Source organism: Triticum aestivum, chromosome 2B (assembly GCF_018294505.1).
Source record: "Triticum aestivum cultivar Chinese Spring chromosome 2B, IWGSC CS RefSeq v2.1, whole genome shotgun sequence".
Classification (NCBI taxonomy): domain Eukaryota; kingdom Viridiplantae; phylum Streptophyta; class Magnoliopsida; order Poales; family Poaceae; genus Triticum; species Triticum aestivum.
This window is the reverse complement of record NC_057798.1, coordinates 398,748,592-398,769,306: the sequence shown is the minus strand read 5'-3', so window position 1 is coordinate 398,769,306 and position 20,715 is coordinate 398,748,592.

Below are 20,715 nucleotides of genomic sequence, written 5' to 3'. Positions count from 1 at the left end.
ACTCATAAACTCATAATAAAACTGTTTTTTTAAATGGAGACAGTAGGAAAGGCTCCTACTGCATATATATTAAAAAGCAATCAAGAGCTATTACATGGTGGTAATTACAAAGGATGGTAGTGGGGTCTAGAGCTAGGACCTAGATCAGGGTGCTAAGAAGAGTCCTGTGGTAGATTTTGCAAGATGGAAGAGACCACATGTCTCTTATGAGCAGGCAGTCTATATTGTATGTTATAAAAATCAGACTTGAACGGAGCCCACCAAGAGGTCATAATAAAACTGTCATCGAAACCTTAAGCGTGCGGACCCTACGGGTTCGAGAACTATGTAGACATGACCGAGACACGTTTCCGGTCAATAACCAATAGTGGAACCTGGATGCTCATATTGGCTCCTACATATTCTACGAAGATCTTTATCGGTCAAACCGCATAACAAAATACGTTGTTCCCTTTGTCATCGGTATGTTACTTGCCCGAGATTCGATCGTCAGTATCTCAATACCTAGTTCAATCTCGTTACCGGCAAGTCTCTTTTACTCGTTATGTAATGCATCATTCCGTAACTAACTCATTAGCTACATTGCTTGCAAGGCTTATAGTGATGTGCATTACCGAGAGGGCCCAGAGATACCTCTCCGACAATCGGAGTGACAAAACCTAATCTCGAAATACGCCAACTCAACATGTACCTTTGGAGACACCTGTAGAACTCCTTTATAATCACCCAGTTACGTTGTGACGTTTGGTAGCACACAAAGTGTTCCTCCGGTAAACGGGAGTTGCATAATCTCATAGTTATAGGAACTTGTATAAGTCATGAAGAAAGCAATAGCAACATACTAAATGATCAAGTGCTAAGCTAACGGAATGGGTCAAGTCAATCACATCATTCTCCTAATGATGTGATCCCGTTAATCAAATGACAACACATGCCTATGGTTAGGAAACTTAACCATCTTTGATTAACGAGCTAGTCAAGTAGAGGCATACTAGTGACACTATGTTTGTCTATGTATTCACACATGTATTATGTTTCCGGTTAATACAATTCTAGCATGAATAATAAACATTTATCATAAAATAAGCAAATAAATAATAACTTTATTATTGCCTCTAGGGCATAATTCCTTCACCCTGGATGTTTTCGGGGTACGTAGGCTTATATAGGACGAAGAAGTACATCGGTGGACGCCCGAGGGGCCCATGAGACAGGGGGCGCGCCCTCCTATCTCGTGGAGGCCTCAGCTGCTTCTTGACTTGCACTCCAAGTCCTCTAGATCACGTTCATTCCAAAAATCACGCTCCAGAAGGTTTCATTCCGTTTGGACTCCGTTTGATATTCCTTTTCTTCGAAATACTAAAATAGGCAAAAAAACAGCAATACGGGCTGGGCCTCCGGTTAGTAGGTTAGTCCAAAAAATGATATAAATGTGTAAAATAAAGCCCATAAACATCCAAAAGAGGTAATATAATAGCATGGAACATTCAAAAATTATAGATACGTTGGAGATGTACCACGCAGCTGCCCCAATCGCCTCTGACAGGGCCATGAGGGTGCCTCGAGGAGCCTGCATCACTCGCCATGAGAGCTCTAGAGGATGGACTTGAGAGATGGGGATGCTGGCGTGATTGGTTTGGAAATAAAGGGTTGGGCCCGTGAGGTAAATCGACTCAATTAGCTCATAAATATAAATGAGAAGAGACCAACGCTTTGACATTTCGCGACTCACTTACCCATAAAGGCGCGGTTGCCAAGGTCCACTTGGCAGGACTGCTAGTGTTTGAAGACTCCTTAGAGGGGAACTCACCTGTCGAGCCGAAGACTTCGGATCTGAAGACTAGCAAAGTTGTCGTCGGCATTGAAAATCCACTCAGGGGCTACTGACGGTGTCCTGGATTGGGGGAGGTGCTAACCTAGTCGGCCCACGATCCTCGGGTAGGGCGACGGACCCTCATTCGTGATCAAGATGGACTCCTAAGGCCATATGCAGGAGGCGTGATCAAGAATACCTCCACCGAAGACTTAACATATACTCTAAGATGTCTGCCGCCACCTTGCTCCTAGATACCAACCTTGTAACCCTAGATACCCTCCCTGGTATATATATATATATATATATATATATATATATATATATATATATATATATATATATATATATATATAAGACATACAGTTTAGTGATACGTCCATTTTGCATCATGCTTTTATGTCAATATTTATTGCATTATGGGTTGTTATTTCACGTTATGTCACAATACTTATGGCTATTCTCTCTTATTTTACAAGGTTTACATGAAGAGGGAGAATGCCGGCAGCTGGAATTCTGGGCTGGAAAAGGAGCAAATATTGAAGGCCTATTCTGCGCAACTCCAAAAGTCCTGAAACTCCACGGAATATCTTAAAAGAAAAAAAGAAAAATTGTCGCCAAAGATGAAGGCCAGGGGGCCCACACCCTGCTCACGAGGTAGGGGGGCGCGCCCCCCTACCTCGTGGCCCCCCTGGTGGCTCTCCGACGTCCATCTTCTCCTATATGAAGTCTTTCGATGAGAAAAAAATAGAAGGCAACCTTTCGGGACGAGACTCCGCCGCCATGAGGCGGAACCTTGGCGGAACCAATCTAGGGCTCCGGCAGAGCCGTTCTGCCTGGGACACTTCCCACCGGGAGGGGGAAATCATCACCATCGTCATCACCAACGCTCCTCTCATCGGGAGAGGGCAATCTCCATCAACGTCTTCACCGGCACCATCTCATCTCCAAACCCTAGTTCATCTCTTGTATCCAATTCTTGTCTCCAAGTCCGGGATTGGTGCTAGTAGGTTGCTAGTAGTGTTGATTACTCCTTGTAGTTGATGCTAGTTGGTTTATTTGGTGGAAGATCATATGTTCAGATCCTTTATGCATATTATTACCCCTCTGATTATGAACATGAATATGCTTTGTGAGTAATTACGTTTGTTCCTGAGGACAAGGGAGAAGTCTTGCTATTAGTAGTCATGTGAATTTGGTATTCGTTTGATATTTTGATAAGATGTATGTTGTCTAACCTCTAGTGGTGTTATGTGAACGTCGACTACATAACACTTCACCATTATTTGGGCCTATAGGAAGGCATTGGGAAGTAATAAGTAGATGATGGGTTGCTAGAGTGACAGAAGCTTAAACCCTAGTTTATGCGTTGCTTCGTAAGGGGCTGATTTGGATCCATATGTTTCATGCTATAGTTAAGTTTACCTTAATACTTTTGTTGTAGTTGCGGATGCTTGCAATAGAGGTTAATCATAAGTGGGATGTTTGTTCAAGTAAGAACAGCACCCAAGCACCGGTCCACCCACATATCAAATTATCAAAGTACTGAACGCGAATCATATGAGCGTGATGAAAACTAGCTTGACGATATTCCCATGTGTCCTCGGGAGCACTTTTCCTATTATAAGACTTTGTCCAGGCTTGTCCTTTGCTACAAAAAGGATTGGGCCACCTTGTTGCACTTTATTTACTTTTGTTACTTGTTGCTCGTTACAATTTATCCTATGACGAAACTATCTGTTACCACTTATTTCAGTACTTGCAGAGAATACCTTGCTGAAAACCGCTTATCATTTCCTTCTGCTCCTCGTTGGGTTCGACACTCTTACTTATCGAAAGGATTATGATAGATCCCCTATACTTGTGGGTCATCAAGACTCTTTTCTGGCGCCGTTGTCGGGGAGTGAAGCGCCTTTGGTAGGTGGAATTTGGTAAGGAAAAATTTATATAGTGTGCTGAAATTTTCTGTCACTTGTTACTATGGAAAGTAATTGTCTGAGGGGCTTGTTCGGGGTATCTTCACCCCATCCAGTAGAGCAAAGAGTTGCTCCTCAACCTACTGAACCTACTAAACCTATTGAAAATGAAACTCCTTTTCAGATTCCTTCAGGTATGATGGAAAAACTGTAGCTAACACTTTTACAGGAGATGGAACAAAGCATCCTAATGAACATCTACACTATGTGGATGATGTTTGTGGACTATTTAAGCTTGCAGGTATACCCGATGATGTTGTTAAGAAGAAGGCTTTCCCTTTATCTTCGAAGGGAGATGCATTGACATGGTATAGGCTATGTGATGATATGAGATCATGGAACTATAAAAGATTGAAATTGGAATTTCATCAAAAGTATTACCCTATGCATCTTGTTCATCGTGATCGCAATTATATATATAATTTTTGGCCTCGCGAAGGAGAAAGCATCGCTCAAGCTTGGGGGAGGCTCAAATCAATGTTATATTCATGCCCCAATCATGAGCTTCCAAGGGAAATAATTATGCAAAGTTTTTATGCTCGGCTTTCTGATAACAATCGCACCATGCTTGATACTTCTTGTGTTGGTTCTTTTATGATGAAGACTATTGAATTTAGATGGAATTTATTGGATAGAATTAAACGCAACTCTGAAGATTGGGACCTCGACGAAGGTAAGGAGTCAGGTATGACACCTAAGTTTGATTGTGTTAAATCTTTTATGGATACCGATATTTTCCATAAGTTTAGCACTAAATATGGACTTGACTCTGAGATAGTAGCTTCTTTCTGTGAATCTTTTGCTACTTATGTTGATCTCCCCAAGGAGAAGTAATTTAAATATCATCCTCCCATAGAAGTAAAAGTAGTTGCACCTATTAAAGTTTAAGAAAAGACTGTAACTTATAATGATCCTATTGTTCCCACTTCTTATGTTGAGAAACCACCTTTCCCTGTTAGAATGAAGGATCATGCTAAAGCTTCAAGTGTTGTTCGTAAAAGCAATATTAGAACTTATACACCTTCTGAGCAATTCAAAGTAGAACCCAATATTGCTATTGTTAAAGATCTCTTGTCTGATAATATTGTTGGGCATGTTATTCAATTCTGTGGTGAAACTGCTAGAATTGCTAAACCCTGTGATAGAGATAAACATAGACCTGTGGTAGGCGTGCCTGTTATTTCTGTGAAAATAGGAGATCATTGTTATCATGGCTTATGTGATATGGGTGCTAGTGCTAGTGTTATACCCATTGACTTATACAAAGAAATTATGCATGATATTGCACCTGCTGAGTTAGAAAATATTGATGTTACAATTAAACTTGCCAATAGAGATATTATATCTGCAATAGGAATTGTTAGAGATGTTGAAGTCTTGTGTGGAAAAACCAAATATCCCGCTGATTTTCTTGTTCTTGGTTCTCCACAAGATAGCTTTTGTCCTATTATATTTGGTAGACCCTTCTTGAATACTGTTAACGCTAAGATAGACTGCGAAAAGAATGTTGTTACTATTGGCTTGGATGATATGGTTCATGAGTTTAATTTCTCTAAATTTAGTAAACAACATCGTGAGGAAGAATTGCCTAGTAAGGATGAAATTATTGGTTTTGCTTCTATTGTTGTACCTCCTAGTGATCCTTTAGAACACTATTTGCTAGACCATGAAAATGATATGTTCATGAATGAAAGAAGGGAAATAGATGAAGTATTCTTTAAACAGGAACCTATTCTGCAACACAATTTGCCTGTTGAAATCCTAGGGGATCCTCCTCCACCCAAGGGTGATCTCGTGTTTGAGCTTAAACCGTTGCCTGATAATCTTAAATATGCTTATCTTGATGAAAAGAAAATATATCCTGTCATTATTAGCGCTAACCTTTCAGAGCATGAAGAAGAAAGATTATTGAAAACTCTGAAGAAGCATTGTGCCGCTATTGGATATACTCTGGATGATCTTAAGGGCATCAGTCCCACTCTATGTCAACATAAAATAAATTTGGAAGCGGATGCCAAACCAGTTTGTGATCCTCAACGACGTTTGAATCCTAAAATGAAAGAAGTGGTAAGAAAAGAAATACTCAAGCTTCTGGAGGCAGGTATAATCTACCCCGTTGCTGATAGTCAGCAGGTAAGTCATGTCCATTGTGTCCCTAAGAAGGGAGGTATTACTGTTGTCCCTAATGATAAAGATGAATTGATTCCGCAAAGAATTATCACATGTTATAGGATGGTAATTGATTTCCGCAAATTAAATGAGGCTACTAAGAAAGATCATTACCCCTTACCTTTTATTGATCAAATGCTAGAAAGGTTATGCAAACATACACATTATTGCGTTCTAGATGGTTACTCTGGTTTTTCTCAAATACCAGTGTCGGCTAAGGATCAATCAAAGACTACTTTTACATGCCCTTTTGGTACTTCTGCTTATAGATGTATGCCTTTTGGTCTATGTAATGCACCTGCTACCTTTCAAAGATGCATGATGGCTATATTCTTTGACTTTTGCGAAAAGATTTGTGAGGTTTTCATGGATGACTTTTCCATCTATGGTTCCTCTTTTGATGATTGCTTGAGCAATATTGCTCGAGTCTTGCAGAGATGTGAAGAAACTAATCTTGTCTTGAATTGGGAAAAGTGCCACTTTATGGTTAATGAAGGTATTGTCTTGGGGCACAAAGTTTCTGAAAGAGGTATTGAAATTGATAAAGCCAAGGTTGATGCTATTGAAAAGATGCCATGTCCCAAGGACATCAAAGGTATAAGAAGCTTCCTTGGTCACGCTGGATTTTATAGGAGGTCCATTAAGGACTTCTCAAAAATCTCTTGGCCTCTGACTAATTTATTACAAAAAGATGTACCATTTGTCTTTGATGATGATTGTGTAGAAGCATTTGAAATACTTAAGAAAGCATTAGTCTCTGCACCTGTTGTTCAGCCACCTGATTGGAATTTACCCTTTGAAATTATGTGTGATGCTAGTGATTATGCTGTAGGTGCTGTTCTAGGGCAAAGAGTTGAAAAGAAATTAAATGTTATCCATTATTCTAGTAAGACTCTAGACAATGCTCAAAGAAACTATGCTACTACCAAAAAGGAACTTTTAGTAGTTGTATTTGCTTGTGATAAATTCAGACCCTATATTGTTGATTCTAAAGTAACTATTCACACTGATCATGCTGCTATTAAATATCTTATGGAAAAGAAAGATGCAAAACCTAGACTCATTAGATGGGTTCTCTTGCTGCAAGAATTTGATTTGCATATTGTTGATAGAAAAGGAGCTGAGAACCCTGTTGCGGACAACTTATCTAGGTTAGAGAATGTTCTTGATGACCCACTACCTATTGATGATAGCTTTCCTGATGAACAACTAAATGTCATAAGCACTTCTCGTAGCACTCCATGGTATGCTGGTTATTCTAATTATATTGTTGCTAAATTTATACCACCTAGCTTCACATACCAACAAAAGAAAAAAAATCTATGACTTGCGACATTACTTTTGGGATGACCCACATCTTTATAAAGAAGGAGTAGATGGTGTTATTAGACATTGTGTACCTGAGCATGAACAGGAACAGATCCTACGCAAGTGTCACTCCAAAGCTTATGGAGGACACCACGCTGGAGACAAAACTGCACATAAGGTATTGCAATCCGGTTTTTGTAGGCCTACTCTCTTTAAGGATGCCCGTAAGTTTGTTTTGTCTTGCGATGAATGTCAAAGAATTGGTAATATTAGTAGACGTCAAGAAATGCCTATGAATTATTCACTTGTTATTGAACCATTTGATGTTTGGGGCTTTGATTATATGGGACCTTTTCCTGCCTCTAATGGATATACACATATTTTAGTTGCTGTTGATTACGTTACTAAGTGGGTAGAAGCTATCCCAACTAGTAGTGTTGATTATAACACCTCTATTAAAATGCTTAAGGAAGTTATTTTTCCGAGGTTTGGAGTCCCTAGATATTTAATGACTGATGGTGGTTCACACTTTATTCATGGTGATTCCCGTAAGATGCTTGCTAAATATGATGTTAATCATAGAATTGCATCTCCTTATCACCCGCAGTCTAGTGGTCAAGTAGAATTGAGCAATAGAGAGCTCAAATTAATTTTGCAAAAGACTGTCAATAGGTCTAGAAAGAATTGGTCCAAGAAACTGAATGACACATTATGGGCCTATAGAACTGCATATAAGAATCCTATGGGTATGTCTCCATATAAAATGGTCTACGGAAAAGCATGTCACTTACCTCTCGAACTAGAACATAAGGCATACTGGGCTATTAAAGAGCTCAACTATGATTTCAAACATGCCGGTGAGAAGAGGTTATTTGATATTAGCTCACTTGATGAATGGAGAACCCAAGCTTATGAAAATGCCAAGTTGTTTAAAGAAAAAGTTAAAAGATGGCATGACAAAAGAATACAAAAGCGTGAGTTTAATGTAGGTGATTATGTATTGCTATACAACTCTCGTTTAAGATTTTTTGCAGGAAAACTTCTCTCTAAATGGGAAGGTCGCTACATTATCGAGCAGGTCTATCGTTTCGGTGCCATAAAAATCAACAACTTCAAAGGCACAAATCCAAAGGTGGTAAACGGTCAAAGGATCAAACACTATATCTCAAGTAATCCTATAAATGTTGAAACCAATATTATTGAAACCGTAACCACGGAGGAATACATAAGGGACACTTTCCAGAACGTCCCAGACTCCGAAAAGGAATAGGTATGTGGTACGGTAAGTAAACCGACTCCAAAACAATTTTTAAGGCAATATTTCTCCGTTTTGGAATATTTAGAAAAATAGAAAAATAAGTAGCAATTCTGGGAGGACACGAGGCCTCCACGAGGGTGGAGGGCGCGCCCTACCCCTCTGGGCGCGCCCCCCTGCCTCGTGAGCACCTCGTGTGCCCTCCGGACTCCGTTTCCTTGCATGATACGTATTTTGGTCGGTAAAATTCATTATATATACTCCCGAAGGTTTTGACTCTCTTATCACGCAAATCTCCCCTATTTTTGTTTCGAGCTATTCCTGTTGCGGATTTAGAACAAGATGTCGTCCCAAGATTCGGAGGGAGAGAGCTACATGGCTGATTATATTGCAAACCCAAAAGTATATGGGGATGTGGAACATTATGGCTGGACCATGGAGGAAGAAGAAGACTATGATCCAAATAGGAAGGAGGAAACAACTTCCGATGAAGAGGACTATCCACTACCTCAACCTGGTGATATGCATGTGGAGTTCAAGAAGTCAAGCCTCCCTAAGGTCCCATCTATCCCACCTCGTTTTTCGCAGGACAGCAAGGCAGCGCTATGCAAAAAGATAATGAAACTTGAGCTCGAGAATGAGGGTCTAAGGGAGGAAAATTTTAGCCTCGGACGCAAGCTAGAGAAGAAAAATGCAACACCTCCACCACCAACAACAAAGAAGGAGGTATAATCACATGGGTATGGGCACTCCCCTTGGCAACTGCCAAGCTTGGGGGAGGTGCCCTGGTATCGTATCACCATCACAACTCCTATCTTTACCGTTTTCTTAGTTCAATCCTTTTAGTAGTATCTTGATTTAGTAGAATAAAGTTATGGCATGATCTAGTTTTGAGTTTTGCTTTATGATCCTTCTTTGTAATCGAGTCTGTGAGCTATATAATAAAGATTAGTGTTGAGTCAAGGGATTGAGTATTTTGCCATGATCTTGGGTGATTAGAAGAAAAAGAATAAAAAGAATCAAAGAGTTCATATTGATCTTAGTGAAATTAATGACTTCACATAGAAAGAGTATGATGATTAAAAGTGTTGGGAGTTGGCAAATATAGCTTTGGTCATCGTTGCAATTAATAGGAAGTAATAAGGAAAGAGAGGTTTCACATATAGATATATTATCATTGACATATTTTATGATTGGGAGCACTCATTAAAATATGACATGCTAAATAGTTGAGGTTGGACAAGGAAGACAACATAATGAGTTATGTTTTCTTACATCTAAGATAAAGTATGTTGTTATGGATCCTCTACCGTGTTGAGCTTTCCTTTCCCCCCTCATGCTAGCCAAATTCTCAGCACCAAGTAGAAATACTACTTGTGCTTCCAAATACCCTTAAACCAGTTTTGCCATGAGTCCACCATAACTACCTATGGATTGAGTAAGATCCTTCAAGTAAGTTGTCATCGGTGCAAGCAATAAAAATTTCTCTCTAAATATGCATGACTTATTAGTGCGGAGAAAATAAACTTTGTACAAACTTGTTGTGGACGCAATAAAAGCGACGGACTGCATAATAAAGGTCCACATACAAGGGGCAATATAAAGTGGCGTTCTTTTGCATTAAGATTTTGTGCATCAACCCTAAACGCGCATAACAACCACTGCTTCCCTCTGCGAAGGGCCTATCTTTTATTACTATCCTCTACCTTATGCAAGAGTCATGGTGATCTTCACCTTTCCCTTTTTATTTTATCCTTTGGCAAGCTCGGCATGTTGGAAAGAACATGATATATATACCTAATTGGATGTAGGGGAGCATGAATTATTATTGTTGACATTACCCTTGAGGTAAAAGGTTGTGGGGCAAAACTATAAGCCCCTATCTTTCTTTGTGTCTGATTAAAACTCCGTAACCACAAGTATTGCGTGAGTGTTAGCAATTATGAAGGACTAAGTGATAGTTGAGTATGTGGACTTGCTTTTAAGCTCTGTCATAGACTCTTTCCGATGTTATGATAAATTGCAATTGCTTCAATGACTGAGATTATAATTTGTTGGTGCTCAATAAGGTTTCTGATTCATACTTTGGCTTTGTGAAAAGATCATCACTTGAACATGAGTAATCATATGAAAAAATCTATATATGTTGCTGTTATGAAATAATCATGATGCCTTCATGTCCGTATTTTATTTTTATCGACGCCTCTACCTCTAAACATCAGGACATATTTATTGTTATCGGCTTTTCGCTTGAGGACAAGCGAGGTCTAAGCTTGGGGGAGTTGATACGTCCATTTTGCATCATGCTTTTATGTCAATATTTATTGCATTATGGGCTGTTATTTCACGTTATGTCACAATACTTATGGCTATTCTCTCTTATTTTACAAGGTTTACATGAAGAGGGAGAATGCCGGCAGCTCGAATTCTGGGCTGGAAAAGGAGCAAATATTGAAGGCCTATTCTGCGCAACTCCAAAAGTCCTGAAACTCCACGGAATATCTTAAAATAAATAAAGAAAAATCATCGCCAAAGATGAAGGCCAGGGGGGGCCCACACCCTACTCACGAGGGTGTGGGGCGCGCCCTCCTCCCTGGGCGCGCCCCCTACCTCGTGTCCCCCCTGTTGGCTCTCCAACGCCCATCTTCTCCTATATGAAGTCTTTCGATGAGAAAAAAATAGAAGGCAACCTTTCAGGACGAGACTCCGCCACCACGAGGCGGAACCTTGGCGGAACCAATCTAGGGCTCCGGCAGAGCCGTTCTGCCTGGGACACTTCCCTCCGGGAGGGGGAAATCATCACCATCGTCATCACCAACGCTCCTCTCATCGGGAGAGGGCAATCTCCATCAACGTATTCACGAGCACCATCTCATCTCCGAACCCTAGTTCATCTCTTGTATCCAATTCTTGTCTCCAAGTCCGGGATTGGTGCTAGTAGTGTTGATTACTCCTTGTAGTTGATGCTAGTTGGTTTATTTGGTGGAAGATCATATGTTCAGATCCTTTATGCATATTATTACCCCTCTGATTATGAACATGAATATGCTTTGTGAGTAATTACGTTTGTTCCTGAGGACAAGGGAGAAGTCTTGCTATTAGTAGTCATGTGAATTTGGTATTCGTTCGATATTTTGATAAGATGTGTGTTGTCTAACCTCTAGTGGTGTTATGTGAACGTCGACTACATAACACTTCACCATTATTTGGGCCTAGAGGAAGGCATTGGGAAGTAATAAGTAGATGATGGGTTGCTAGAGTGACAGAAGCTTAAACCCTAGTTTATGTGTTGTTTCGTAAGGGGCTGATTTGGATCCATATGTTTCATGCTATGGTTAGGTTTACCTTAATACTTTTGTTGTAGTTGCGGATGCTTGCAATAGAGGTTAATCATAAATGGGATGTTTGTTCAAGTAAGAACAGCACCCAAGCACCGGTCCACCCACATATCAAATTGTCAAAGTACCGAACGCGCATCATATGAGCGTGATGAAAACTAGCTTGACGATATTCCCATGTGTCCTCGGGAGCGCTTTTCCTATTATAAGAGTTTGTCCAGGCTTGTCCTTTGCTACAAAAAGGATTGGGCCACCTTGCTGCACTTTATTTACTTTTGTTACTTGTTGCTCGTTACAATTTATCCTATCACGAAACTATCTATTACCACTTATTTCAGTACTTGCAGAGAATACCTTGCTGAAAACCGCTTATCATTTCCTTCTGCTCCTCGTTGGGTTCGACACTCTTACTTATCGAAAGGACTACAATAGATTCCCTATACTTGTGGGTCATCATTTAGCCTGTAGGGGGGACACAAATGCAAAAATCATTCACCTCCTAGAGTTAGACCACACATTACAATCTCGAGATAGATCAAGTGTGTATTTGATACATGTTCGTCAATATAAACAAGAGCAGGACGTAGGGTTTTACCTCCATCAAGAGGGCCTGAACCAGGGTAAACATCCCCTCCTTCGTTCCTGTTACCCTTGATCTGAGATCCACAACTCGGGACATCCAAACCCCGAGGTCTGACGGATTTGACACCGACACTACTGCCAGCCTCCTTGGTGGTAGCAAAAGGGTCAGATCCTGTTTTTTAAAATTAAAACAAGGGTTAGATTCGACTGAACTTTGCAAAAAAAGTCAAAACACCAAATTTGGCTGGTATATTATTATGTCTTGCATACAAAAGGTTAAAATGACCTGCGTTTTCCTTTTGTGGATGTTCTAACACACAATAGCTACATGTTTGATCACAAAATCCAAAACGAAGCTAGGATTGAGTGCCATATACTATGTAACATAGAACTTTGCCGAAAAAGAATCATAGTAGGGATTCCATCCATGTGCGCTCGAGAAAAGGGATTCTATCCAAAGCTGGACACACACAAAAGGAGAGGGGGGGAGAGAGACTGAAACAGAAGCAAACCCAAATCCAGACCCAACAGCTGCAGAGGACACGCCCTTCTGCCCCATCTTCCTCATTGGGGGTTTCTTTCACGGGCAAAGCCGCCGCCTGATGAAGAGCAAATCCGCCAAGAAGGCCGCCGACGAGGTACCAACCCTCTCTATCTCTCTATCTCTCCGCCTCCCCTCTTTCTCCGCTTTATTTAGGGTTAGGAATTAGGAGACCTTTCTCGGTCAGATTCTAGATTTCTCTTTTGATGCCGATTGCTTTTTTCATGGACTGAGAATCCAAGAATTTTATCGTACCAGCTACTTAGATTTCAGACAGAGAATTAGCACGATGCCATCCCCAATTCTTCTTTATCGTTGTGTTCTTCGGGGATCCCTCACTAACTGAAGCTTTTCCCGTCATCTTGTTAGGATGAGGCCAAGTCCAAGAAGATCTGGTCCCCGCGCGGCAAGCGTCGGAGTGTCTGCCACAGCCACAACCGCTCTCCTTCCCCCGACGGCTCCAGCTCTAGTTCCCCACCCCGCAAGCGCTCCAAGAAGCCCACCAAGAAGATTGTTAACAAGAGAAGCAAAAAGATCAAGGGCAGTGGTAGCCGCCATGGACACCGCTGTAGCCCCAGCGGTAGCCCTTCCTCGGTGTCTAGGAGTCACTTCCTCGAATGGACTTCCATCTAGTCGTCATTAATCCTGTTTGTTATTGATATTCTGCAAATTAAAAAACAAGCAAAAACAGTAACTCGCACTGGGCACTAAGTTAATAGGTTAGTCCCAAAAAATGATATAAAGTTGGTTATAAATGTATATAAAATATCTAAGATTGATAATATAATAGCATGGAACAATAAAAAATTATAGATATGTTGGAGACGTATCAGATGCGTACGGGGAACACATGAATTGGTATGATGATGGCGTGAAGTACCGTGTGCGCCTGAGGCCACAGTGAAGTCAGCCGATGTCGCATCACTACAGGAGGAAGACTCCGAGGATGAAGCCTACCATGACAGCCTTAGAGAGCTCAAAGGTGAATTTAGGGAGTATGCACCCCTGATGAACAGAGTGGCAAGTTGTGTTCAATTGTTTTGAGCCGGCGGTTGGATGAATACTGCTTTAGTTAGTGTCACTGACTTACAAATGATTCTTACATTTGTAGGCTTCGGAACCAAACATAAGCATTTTTTATGGCTCAGATGCGCTTAGTTATGACCTGGGGACAACGGAATCTGACAGCAAGCTGAGATGGTGAAGGTAACATCAAGCCTCCTAGTCATGTTCTTGTTTAATTGTAACCCTAAACTTGATCCATATTATGTTCTTATTTATTTGTTTTTGCAGAAGTTCATGATCCGTTGTCGTAAGCTAGTGGGCATGCTTGGGTGTGCTCGCACGACCGATGTCCATGTTCATGGAGGGTCGATGCGTACCTTGCTTCATCGAGCACGCCAGCGAAGCTTCCTCTAGCCATGTCGCCTCGTTTTCTCGCGTTGTTGAGGAGGCATAGGGAGAAGATGATGAGGAAGAAGAGGATGAGGAGCAAGCCGAGGAAGAAGAGGAAGGAGGTGATGAGGAGGAGTACAACGACAATGACGGACCTCCACCGGCTCAGCCAACCCAGGACAAGAGGGTATCTCATCCACACAAGGATGTTTTGAGCTCATCACTATTCCAAAGAGAGCGTCCTCATTGCCGCACAAAAAAAATGCCAGATGAAACCCGCTCGAAGAGAAAGGAGGAGCATACCACGAAGAGTGGGAGGAAGACCAAGCCAAGGTCATGTCGAACTACTCGCTTCATGTTGAACTAGTTAAAACTATTTGCTATTTTGTCTTGCGTTGTGAATGAAAAGTTGGTGGTTAGGTTGAATTACTTGTTATCATCGATTTGCTACACTATTTGCTATGTTGGACATGTAAACCTATTTGATATGTTTGTTGTGTTAAATTATCCTTTATGTCCATGTGTGATGCATGTTATAATTGAAGGAAATATGCCCTAGAGGCAATAATAAATTTATTATTTATTTCCTCATATCATGATAAATGTTTATTATTCATGCTAGAATTGTATTACCTGGAAACATAATACATGTGTGAATACATAGACAAACATAGTGTCACTAGTATGCCTCTACTTGACTAGCTCGTGAATCAAAGATGGTTAAGTTTCCTAACCATAAACATGAGTTGTCATTTGATTAACGAGATCACATCATTAGAAGATTGATGTGATTGACTTGACCCATTCCTTTAGCTTAGCACTTGATCGTTTAGTATGTTGCTATTGCTTTCTTCATGACTTATACATGTTCCTATGACTATGAGATTATGTAACTCCTGATTACCGGAGGAACACTTTGTGTGCTACCAAACGTCACAACGTAACTGGGTGACTATAAAGGTGGTCTACAGGTGTCTCCGAAGGTACTTGTTGAGTTGACGTATTTCAAGATTAGGATTTGTCACTCCGATTGTCGGAGAGGTATCTCTGGGCCCTCTCGGTAATGCACATCACTATAAGCCTTGCAAGCAATGTAGCTAATGAGTTAGTTACGGGATGATGCATTACATAACGAGTAAAGAGACTTGCCGGTAATGAGATTGAACTAGGTATTGAGATACCGACGATCGAATCTCGGGCAAGTAACATATCGATGACAAAGGGAACAACATATGTTGTTATGCGGTTTGACCGATAAAGATCTTCGTAGAATATGTAGGAGCCAATATGAGCATCCAGGTTCTGCTATTGGTTATTGATCGGAGACATGTCTCGGTCATGTCTACATAGTTCTCGAACCCGTAGGGTCCGCATGCTTAAAGTTAGATGACGGTTATATTATGAGTTTATGTGTTTTGATGTACCGAAGGTTGTTAGGAGTCCCGGATGTGATCACGGACATGACGAGGAGTCTTGAAATGGTCGAGACATAAAGATCGATATATTGGACGACTATATTTGGACACCGGAATGATTCCGGGTGAGATTGGGACAATATCGGAGCTCCGGGAGGTTACCAGAACCCCCCGGGAGGTATATGGGCCTTAATGGGCTTTAGTGGAAAGGAGGGGAAAGGAGCAAGGGAGGGGGCGCCCCCCCCAAGCCCAATCGAAATTGGGAAGGGGGCGGCCCCCCGTTTCCTTCCTCCCTCCTTCCTCTTCCTTCCCTCTCCCTCTCCAAATAGGAAAAGGAGGAGTCCTACTCCCGGTGGGAGTAGGACTCCCCCCTTGGGCGTGCCTCCTCCCCTTGGCTGGCCCCCTCCTCCACTCCTTTATATATGGGGGAAGGGGGCACCCCATAGACACAACAATTGATCATTGATCTCTTAGCCGTGTGCGGTGCCCCCCTCCATCATAGTCCTCCTCGATAATATCATAGCGGTGCTTAGGCGAAGCCTTGCGTCGGTAGAACATCATCATCGTCACCACACCGTCGTGCTGACAGAACTCTCCCTCGACACTCGGCTGGATCGGAGTTCGAGGGACGTCATCGAGATGAACGTGTGCAAGAACTCGGAGGTGTTGTGCTTTCGATGCTTGATCGGTCGGATCGTGAAGACGTACGACTACATCAACCATGTTGTGCTAACGCTTCCGCTTTCGGTCTACGAGGGTACGTGGACACACTCTCCCTGTCTCGTTGCTATGCATCACCATGATCTTGCATGTGCGTAGGAATTTTTTTGAATTTACTATGTTCCCCAACAATAATATGTGAGATCATCATTTTTTTATTTGCAAACTATATTCCTGGCGTGCATAAATTTTTGGAATTGAAATGAACAAGTTCTGCACAAACCCTAAGCTAGACAGGACCCTACCGCCAAAGTCCCTGGCGGTAGGTGTCAGGACCCCGACTCGATGTCACATCGATCTAGCTGGTAACACTTCATATCACTTTGCGGCCTCACGCACGGTATCCCCACGAGTGTCGTCTTACCTTTTCCCGGGACCGTTTGCGCCTTTTGGCTCACGTATATGATAGTGTCGCTAGCATCCATATGATAAAGAGCCCGGGCTGACATGACTAGTCGTAAACCCAAAGTGGCACAGACTTACGGGGACAGGCATCCATGACCCAGCTTCGAACGTGTCGGTCAACAGCAAGTGGGTCCGGGCTGTAGCACTGGGCTAGCAGGACTCCGGTAAACCGGGATGCAGCGGGCTAACAGGACTCCGATACTCAAAGCGTGACATTTCCCCGAAGGGACAGACACAGGAACGAAGAAGGACACATGCCGGCCAGCCTAAGTGTTCCAGAGCAGTAGCAAGCTACCATGGCTCAGCGGTAACACTAGGAGACATTTCCCGGTAAGAGAGGCTACTAAAGATAAACAACTAGATAGTCAGATCCCACACATACCAAGCATTTCAATCATACACACAATATGCTCGATATGTGCAAATACAACGAAGCATCACAACATGACTCTACGACACAAGTACTTTATTTAAGGCTCAGGGAGCCATACATATCATACACAAAGGTACGGGTCTCACGACCCAACATACAAGTCATACAGTCATACAAGCCAACAGCGGAAGTAACTTGTCTGAGTACAGACAACTAGTAAAATAAAAGAGGCTTGGAAAGCCTAGCTATACTACGTGGTCCATCACAAGCTCAGGGTCACCACCTGGGTCTTTAGCCTACTCGTTGATGTCAACGTCTACATAGAACCCATCAGAAGGGGTTGCAGCGTCTTCTGTAAAAATGTAGATTATAGCAACATGAGTACAAAGGTACTCAGCAAGACTTACATCAGATCCTACATACATGCATAGTATCAAGAAGGGTTGGTGGAGTTATTGCAGCAAGCCAGCTTTGACTCTTGGCTAGACTATCCTACGATACTCCAACTTGAAATTGTTTTGCGCACACGAGTCCACTACTCACCACTTCAATACACTACCGAGGATCCACCTCCGTCTTCCTACGGAAGAGCCATCCTCGGCACTCACACTTATCTTGAGGCTTTTAATAGTTTCCATTTACTTGTCTATGAACTGTATAGGCAACCAAGTAGTCCTTTACCGCGGACGCGGCTATTCGAATAGATCATGTTAACCCTGCAGGGGTGTACTTCTTCATACACGCTCTCACCACTTACCGTCGTTTACACGACATGTACTCGGCAACCTTCAAGCGGAAGCCCAACGTGGGTGTCGGCCACGACCTACCTAATCACCTAAGCCTCCAGTCCAGGTTTATCGCCTATTCAGGTTCCATCCGCAGGGAGTCCGGCCGAGGTTTCCCATACGGCCCCGAACGATGTGAACAGGGTTCCCGAGATACCTAACGGGTATTCGGTACACCGGCCACGTACCTACCGCATCACAGCCCACCCCTACGGTCAGCGCTGTCCACGGCCTCCAGTAGGCTACAAACACCAGAAACTACTTGCAACTCCTGGACGGAGAACTAGGGTGAATAAGAAGCCGAGAGGGTCCATTGGTTTCGGGCCCAATGCATGGTAGTAGCTGATTCTTAAATCACACATACAGATCTCAGTGCTTAAGGTCGGCTTCAATGAAACAACCCACCATGTACTCCTACATGGCCTCTCATCGATACCTTTACCAAATCGTGTTCACCACACCACTCTCATTACCGACATAATCATTTCACTCTAGCCCATCACCCAGATGAACCAGACCTGACACGACTCTAAGCATAGCAGGCATAGCAAGGTAGGAACAACACATACATATGGCTCAATCAACTCCTACACATGCTAGTGGGTTTCATCTAGTTACTGTGGCAATGACAGGTCATGCAGAGGAAATGGGTTCAACTACCGTAGCACACAGCAGTTTGAATCGCGTTGTCTTAATGCAGTAAAAGAGAGCAGGAGCGAGAACATGGGATTGTATCGATATGATCAAATGGTTGGTTGCTTGCCTGATGGTTCGTTGCACGGATACGGTTCTTCGTTAGGGTAATCACGGTACTCCTCGGGGACAGATCCTGTCGCAAAGGACATCGATACACAAGCATCACCAAACAATGTGCAACAATATGATGCATGCATGAAACATGGCAATATGAGTGTGTTGGGCTAATGCAACTAAAACCAGAAGTGTTTGAACAAATTTGAATCAAGGATTCAAATTTCAAATTCAATATGGCCTTTTAAAGTGCTTTTCCTTGTTCTGATTAAAACATCAATTTAACTTGTTTGATCATGCATGAAAATAGTACAGATGGATAGATTGGATTTTTCTGATCATTTTTCATATATAATTTGTCCAATTTGGAGTTACAGAATAAAAGTTATGAATTTTTGAAGTTTAATTAATATTCTGGAATTTCCTGATTTAATTTAAATCCAGAAATTCAATTACTGCGTCAGCCTGACGTCAGTGTGACGTCAGCAGGTCAACTGCGGCTGGCTGAAGTCAAACCTGACGTGTGGGGGCCACACGTCAGTGACAGGGGGGGTTAAACAGATTTAAATTAATTCTAATTACTAATTAGTGGCGCTGGGGCCCACTGTCAGTGTCAGGGGGGTTGACTAACAGTAGTTAGCGCTAACCTAACCATCTGGCCGACAGGGCCCACGCGTCAGTGACCCTGGGGGGTCAAACCCCAGGTCGGTCAAGTCAAACCCCACCGGCGACATGACGCCGGCGAGATCCGAGACGGCGGCGAGAGTGCTTTTTGCCATTCCGGCGACCAAATGGACGGCGGAAGGCATCTACGTGTTGCTGAGGTTGAGCCGCGTCTATTGGTGGTGGTGGTTGGGCTCGGGGTGGCCGGAGTTGACGGCGGCGAGCTCGGCTGCGGCGGCCGGAGTTCGGGTGCGGTCGGGATCAGTGTTGCAGGGGGTTTGGGGAGGCGTTGGTGCGTTCTACGTGCTCCTGGTGATGTGTGGAGCACGATGGTGTGCTCGGTTGGGCGCTACGGCGACCGTGGCCACGACGGCGACATCGCCGGCGGCGTGGAGCTCTCGGTCGAGGTGGAGCTAGGGCCTAGAGGTCGGGAGAGACCAGGGAAGAAGGGGGAAACGCTCCGGGGGCTCACCGCGGTTGCAGTGGGCGTCGAAGCGGGCTCGGGGACGCGCCGGAGACGACGAATTTGACGGCGACGGTGGTCGGAGTCCGAAGAGGGGAACGGCGACGTGGCGGCGATGCAGGGCTTCCGGGGACCCGTGGAGCGGTGGGGAGGAAGAGGGAGTTGTGGCGGAGCTTCTGAGCTAGTCGGGGGAGCGAGGGGTGGTCGGAGACGACTGCTACGGCGAACGGTGGCGACGGTGGTGTTCGGCCGTGTGAGAGAGAGAGCGAGGGAGAGGAAGGAGAGAGCCGGGGAGAGTGAGAGAGAGCAGGGGGGATCGGGACGGGCTGCGGGCGTCGTCCACGCGGCCAGGAGGGCGTCGGCAAGCAGGAGGTGGCCGCGCGGCCGTGCGCGCGCGAGCACGCAGCAGCTTCGGGGCGAGGGGAGGAAGACGACGGGGAGCTACAGTGCTGGGCTGGGTCGGTTGCTGGCTGGGCCGGCCAGCTGGCTGGGCCGCACAGGTAAGTCTTCCCCTTTCTTTTCTGTTTTCTGTTTTATTTAATATATCTGCAACTTTGTTGAATTAAATAAAATACCTAGGCAACTTCAAAAATCACCAAACTATTCCTGGCCCATAGTTGGATTATTTCCAACATGAAACATTTTAGTTTGGAGATATTTGAGCATTTAAATATTTTATATAATTTTAAATGCCCAAATTCAAATAGTTATGATTTAATTCAAAAACCCTAGGATGGCCTAGGAAAATGTGCACCACTTTTGGC